Source organism: Symphalangus syndactylus, chromosome 6, assembly GCF_028878055.3.
Source record: "Symphalangus syndactylus isolate Jambi chromosome 6, NHGRI_mSymSyn1-v2.1_pri, whole genome shotgun sequence".
Lineage (NCBI taxonomy): Eukaryota > Metazoa > Chordata > Mammalia > Primates > Hylobatidae > Symphalangus > Symphalangus syndactylus.
In genome coordinates this window covers 43869601-43876941 of record NC_072428.2, presented here as the reverse complement: position 1 = coordinate 43876941, position 7341 = coordinate 43869601, and positions in this window count along the sequence as shown.

Sequence of the window (7341 nt, the reverse complement as noted above, 5' to 3'; positions counted from 1 at the left end):
GAAACCAATGAGAACAAAGACACAACATACCAGAATCTCTGGGACACATTTAAAGCAGTGTGTAGAGGGAAATTTATACCACTAAGTGCCCACAAAAGAAAGCAGGAAAGATCTAAAATTGACACCCTAACATCACAATTAAAAGAACTAGAGAAGCAAGAGCAAACAAATTCAAAAGCTAGCAGAAGGCAAGAAATAACGAAGATCAGAGCAGAACTAAAGGAGATAGAGACACAAAAAAACTTTCAAAAAATCAATGAATCCTGGAGCTGGTTTTTTGAAAAGATCGACAAAATAGACCACTGGCAAGACTAATAAAGAAGAAAAGAGAGAAGAATCAAATAGATACAATAAAAAATGATAAAGGGGATGTCACCACCGATCCCACAGAAATACAAACTACCATCAGAGAATACTATAAACACCTCTATGCAAATAAACTAGAAAATCTAGAAAAAATGGATAAATTCCTGGACACATACAACCTCCCAAGACTAAACCAGGAAGAAGTTGAATCTCTGAATAGACCAATAACAGGCTCTGAAATTGAGGCAATAATTAATAGCCTACCAAACGGATTCACAGCCAAATTCTATCAGAGCTACAAAGAGGAGCTGGTACCATTCCTTCTGAAACTATTTCAGTCAATAGAAAAAGAGGGAATCCTCTCTAAATCATTTTATGAGGCTAGCCTGGGAGAGACACAACAAAAAAAGGGAATTTTAGGCCAATATCCCTGATAAACATCGATGTGATAATCCTCAATAAAATACTGGCAAACCGAATCCAGCAGCACATCAAAAAGCTTATCCACCATGATCAAGTCGGCTTCATCCCTGGGATGCAAGGCTGGTTCAACATACGCAAATCAATAAACGTAATCCATCACATAAACAGAACCAGTGACAAAAACCACGTGACTATCTCAATAGATGCAGAAAAGGCCTTTGACAAAATTCAACAGCCTTTCATGCTAAAATCTCTCAATAAACTAGGTATTAATGGAACATATCTCAAAAAAGTAAGAACTACTTATGACAAACCCACAGCCAATATCATACTCAATGGCAAAAACTGGAAGCATTCCATTTGAAAACTGGCACAAGACAAGGATGCTCTCTCTCACCACTCCTGTTCAACATAGCATTGGAAGTTCTGGTCAGGGCAATCAGGCAAGAGAAAGAAATAAAAGGTATTCAATTGGGAAAAGAGGAAGTCAAATTGTCTCTGTTTGCAGATGACATGATTGTATATTTAGAAAACCCCATCGTCTCAGCCCCAAATCTCCTTAAGCTGATAAGCAACCTTAGCAAAGTCTCAGGATACAAAATCAATGTGCAAAAATCACAAGCATTCCTATACACCAATAACAGACAAACAGAGATCCAAATCATGAGTGAACTCCCATTCACAATTACTACAAAGAGAATAAAATACCTAGGAATTCAACTTACAAGGGATGTGAAGGACCTCTTGAAGGAGAACTACAAACCACTGCTCAACACAATAAAAGAGAACACAAACAAATGGAAGAACATTCCATGCTCATGGATAGGAAGAATCAATATTGTGAAAATGGCCATACTGCCTAAAGTAATTTATAGATTCAATGCTATCCCCATCAAGCTACCACTGACTTTCTTCACAGAATTGGAAAAAACTACTTTAAAGTTCATATGGGACCAAAAAAGAGCCCGCACAGCCCAGACAATCCTAAGCAAAAAGAACAAAGCTGGAGGCATCACACTACCTGACTTCAAACTACACTACAAGGCTCCGGTAACCAAAACAGCATGGTACTGGTACCAAAACAGATATATAGACCAATGGAACAGAAAAGAGGCCTCAGAAATAACGCCACACATCTACAACCATCTGATCTTTGACAAACCTGATGAAAACAAACAATGAGGAAAGGATTCCCTACTTAATAAATGGTGCTGGGATAACCAGCTAGCCATATGTAGAAAGCTGAAACTGGATTCCTTCCTTACACCATGTACAAAAATTAACTCAAGATGGATTAAAGACTTAAATGTAAGACCTAACAGCATAAAAACCCTAGAATACAACCTAGGCAGTACCATTCAGGACATAGGCATGGGCAAAGACTTCATGACTAAAACACAAAAAGCAATGGCAACAAAAGCCAAAATAGGCATATAGGATCAAATTAAACTAAAGAGCTTCTGCACAGCAAAATAAACTATCATCAGAGTGAACATGCAACCTACAGAATGGGAGAGAATCTTTGCAATCTACCCATCTGACAAAGGGCTAATATACAGAATCTACAAAGAACTTAAACAAATTTACAAGAAAAAAAATCCCATCAAAAAGTGGGCAAAGGATATGAACAGACACTTCTCAAAAGAAGACAATTTACGCAGCCAACAAACATACGAAAAAATGCTCATCATCACTGGTCATCAGAGAAATGCAAATCAAAACCACAATGAGATACCATCTCATGCCAGTTAGAATAGCCATCATTAAAAAGTCAGGAATCAACAGACGCTGGAGAGGATGTGGAGAAATAGGAACACTTCTACACTGTTGGTGGGAGTATAAATTAGGTCAACCACTGTGGAAGACAGTGTGGTGATTCCTCAAGGATCTAGAGCTAGAAATATCATTTGACCCAGCTATCCCATTACTGGGTATATACCCAAAGGATTATAAATCATGCTACTGTAAAGACACATGCACATGTACGTTTATTGTGGCACTATTCACAATAGCCAAGACTTGGAACCAACCCAAATGCCCATCAATGATAGACTGGATTAAGAAAATGTGGCATGGTATATACCATGGAATACTATGCAGCCATAAAAAAGGATGAGTTCCTGTCCTTTGAATGGACATCGATGAAGCTGGAAACCATCATTCAAAGGAAATTATCACAAGGACAGAAAACCAAACACTGCATGTTCTCACTCATAGGTGGGAGTTGAACAATGAGACACATGGACACAGGGTGGAGAACATCACACACTGGGGCCTGTTGGGGGGTGAGGGGCTAGGGGAGGGATAGGATTAGAAGAAACACCTAATGTAAATGACGAGTTGATGGGTGCAGCAAACCAACATGGCACATGTATTCCTGTGTAACAAACCTGCACATTGTGCTCATGTACCCTAGAACTTAAAGTATAATAAAAACAGAAAAAAAAAGAGAGATACTAATAGCCAGTATTTATTAAACTAAGGTCTTATCATCTGCTAGGCACTGAGCTGAGTTGCTTATTTATTCTCACTCTCTTGGTCCTCTCAACAAACTCAAGAGGAATTATTCATTTTGTGATAAAAGTGAAGCAACAGCAAAGTTAAATAACTCTCACAGGATTATACAGCTTTGGCTGCAGAATGGTGATTTGAACCCATATGCTTCACCACTACGTGATCTTTCTTGTACATCACACAGCCTGCCTGTTGACATTCTTGAAGGAAGATGACAGGACTGGGATAGGAAAGCTGCTGGGTGGATGAGAGTAGACACAAGTTTATGTAGAAATGTAATTGCCTAAGAAAAGGCTGGGGACAGAACTGGACTCATTTAGGAACTGTGAAATTTTGAGTGACATGGGCCACCCAGTGACTTGGAGGAGACTAGACATACCTACAGGGCATATCGTCCCATGGCTTCATTTTTAAAAATTAATCATGTTTGTGATAAATTCATAATTTTTTTTTGAGACAGGGTCTGGCTCTGTTGCCCAGCCTGGAGTGCAATGGCGCAATCTCAGCTCACTGCAGCCTTTGCCTCCTTGGCTCAAGCCATCCTTACACCTCAGCCTCCTGAGTAGCTGGGACTACAGGCACATGCCATCATACCTGGCTAATTTTTGTATTTTTTGTAGAGACACGTTTTTGCCATGTTGTCCAGGCTGGCCTTGAACTCCAAACTCAAGCAATCCACCTGGCTCAGCCTCCCAAAGTGCTGGGATTACAGGCATAAGCCACCATGCCCAGCTGTAGATTTTTATTGAAGTAAAAAATACATACAGAAAATCTGCTGAAAGTACTATGTATATGTCCCATTGATTTTTAAAAATGAATATATCCACGTACCCAGTACCCAGATCAGGAAACAGAACATTAGCAGCTTCAGTGGTTTCCCTCATGCCGCCCACCCCATTCTAGTCACTACACTGCCCAAGGCTAATCAATATCCTGACTTCTAACATTATAGAGTAGTTTTGCCTGTTTGAGAACTTTATATGAATAGAATTATACAGTATGTGCTCTTTTGTGTCTGGTTTCCTTCGCTCAACATTATATTGTAAAATCCATTCCTATTGCTGCTTGTAGTTGCAAATTGTTCACTCTCATTGCTGTGGTTATCATAATCAATTCAACTGTTAACAGACAGTTGAATGGTGCTGCTGTGAACTTTCTAGAGCCTGTATCTGTGTGTACACATGTACTCATTTTTGTTGGGTATAGCCTATAATTGAAATTGTTGATCATAAGGTATGTATGATGGTTGGCTTTAGTAGGTACTGCCTTGGCTTCATTTTATAGATGATGGGAAAAGTAAATGCAGAAAGGGAAGAGATTTATCCAAGATCACCTGGCTGCTAAGCTAAGATTGGAACCTGAGTTTATTCTCTTCCAGTGCATTTGTCTAGGCCCCAATTTCAAGAAATGGCAGCCTAGAAATTCAGCAGAGTCTTACACATCACACATTTAATTGATGATCTGTCCTTATAATCAAACCCCTTGGGTAAGATGAAAACAATGACCAAGCATGAGAGGGGGTGCTGTTCAGTGGGGACATAATTGTAAATACCAATTTAGAGTGGAGGGAGCTGGTACAAGGTCTTCACATCCTATCAAAGAATAGCATACAGCATGTCTCTAAATAAGATTTAGATTCAGCCTACTTCAGTGCCAGGCCCTGTAGATGGTGCTTTCCCATAGATTATCTCATTTACTCTTCTAAACAAAAACCAGATCAATTCACATTCTTAAGGATTCTAAAAGCATTATATCAAATGAGAGTAGATGAACTCTGTAAGTAAACAAGAGCAATGTAGAACAGTGCTTCTCAATCTGCTAAAGGACCAATTCATCATAGAGCAATATTTTTGTAAAAAAATAAATAAATAAAAAATTACTAGAAAAATAGAATGAAAAGATTCAAAATATAAGCTTCTGATTTTTATAATTAGATTAAACAGACATAAAGTGTTGTTAAATTGCTAAGAAATTTTCTAAAAACTCTCAATTTCTACATTTATGTCATTGGCTAATTGTTGGGAACAGGCCCCCCAAAATCTGGCCATAAACTGGCCCCAAAACTGGCCATAAACAAAATCTCTGCAGCACTGTGACATGTTCATGATGGCCATAACACCCACGCTGGAAGCTTGTGGGTTTACCAGAATGAGGGCAAGGAACACCTGGCCCCCCAGGGTGGAAAACCACAAACAATAGCATGAGCAATCTGTGCCTTAAGGACATGCTTCTGCTGCAGATAACTAGCCCAACCCATCCCTTTATTTCGGCCCATCCCTTCGTTTCCCATAAGGAATACTTTTAGTTAATCTAATATCTATAGAAACAATGCTAATGACTGGCTGGCTTGCTGTAAATAAATACGTGGGTAAATCTCTGTTCAAGACTTTCAGCTCTGAAGACTGTAAGACCCCTGATTTCCCACTTCACATGTCTATATTTCTGTGTGTGTGTCTTTAATTCCTCTAGCGCCGCTGGGTTAGGGTCTCCCTGACTGAGCTGGTCTTGGCAGCTAATAATGGTATCCAGATCAATACTGGTTTGCAGACTACACTGTGAGTAGCACTGATTTATAATTCACCATCCATGCCCACTGGCCTTTCCAGAAAGATTGATAATGATCTCACCAGTAGAAATGCTTGAATAACAAGGTATGGGCATAATATTGAGACCCTGGGAACCATTCCCACCAACATAGGTTACTGCATACATTAACAGGACTTTATCGTTCCCCTGTCTGTCTTCCAAAAATTCTTGCCCAGGAAGATAAAAAGCTATGAATAACTTTCTTGTTCTTTTCAAGTACTCCCCACCAAATCTCATGGAAATGAACATAAACCCATTAGACTTTTCAATAGCATTAAAAAGACGGTTTACTCTCCAAGACTCTTGGAAAGCTTTGCCTTGGGTCTACCAGTCCTAATCTATTATATCATGATCCTTAGTCGAACTTAATCAAGCACCATCCCACTGGAAGGCCTGTCTTCATCAAGATTCCAAAACCTTATAAATATCCCTTCCCCTACTCCAAGATGCTACTGAGACTCTGCCAAGGCAGGGCTCTCCTTATCATGGTGTACAAAAAATTCAGCTTTGCCTTCTTCCACAGCTTATTTTGCTGATATTTTCTGGGAGCTAGCATTCAACAATCAAGACTTTACTCTTCCTTTTAGCCTTGCTCAGTGGCTTTCCAAGTTTAATGAACATAACAATTACTGAGGAGTATTATATATGCAAAAGCATGCATGGGCAATTGAAGGAATCTCCATGGGTAATTTTGGTTATGCCACATTTAGGACTAAGCCTTGCATACAGATATTAGCAATTTTTGAAAGAATAAAGAACCACAGACTGTTAGAGCTGAAAGAAGCCCTAAATGGCAAGACATCAGGGTGTGAATCAGCTATTAATACATTGAAATCACCTGATGTAGTCTGTTTAAAAAACACCTATCCCTTGGTTTCACCTGAGATCTACTGAATCAGAATTTCTGGAGATGGGGCCTGTGAATGTAACAGACTTCTAAGGGACTGTGATGCACAATCAAGTTTGAGAACCACTGTTCTGTACCAACCATTTCCTTTTGTAGATGAGGAAATGGAGACTCAGAAAAGGGAGTAAACCTTTCCAAGATCACACCGCTATTGAGCTCCGTGTCTCTTAATTCCCTGACAAGAGCTCCCGGGGCTGGAGATACACTTTTGGAGACGTCCTATATCTGATATCCTGAACAAAAATGATTAATGATGTAATCAAAACACACTTATATTTTGGCTTCTCACCATCCCTTTAAGATTTATTGTCTAGGAGGAGTTGCAGTAATCTTCCCAGGCTAGCAGACATCATGACTTTTCTGCTGTTAGGTAAGAGGCACCAACTAAAGTAGAATTTTCAAAAAAAAAAAAAGTAAAATTATTACTTTCAAAAAAAGATAAAATGAACCTATATGGTGTTGAGAATCTGTTGACTATCTTGTTTGTTAAATTTTAGTTCTACTCAGAAACTGTTGCTTGTCATGTTATTTAGTTTAAGGAAAGGTGGATGGGTTAATAAAAGGCTGAGTAACATCTCCTGGGAAGCAGCACAGCTGGCCCTGGC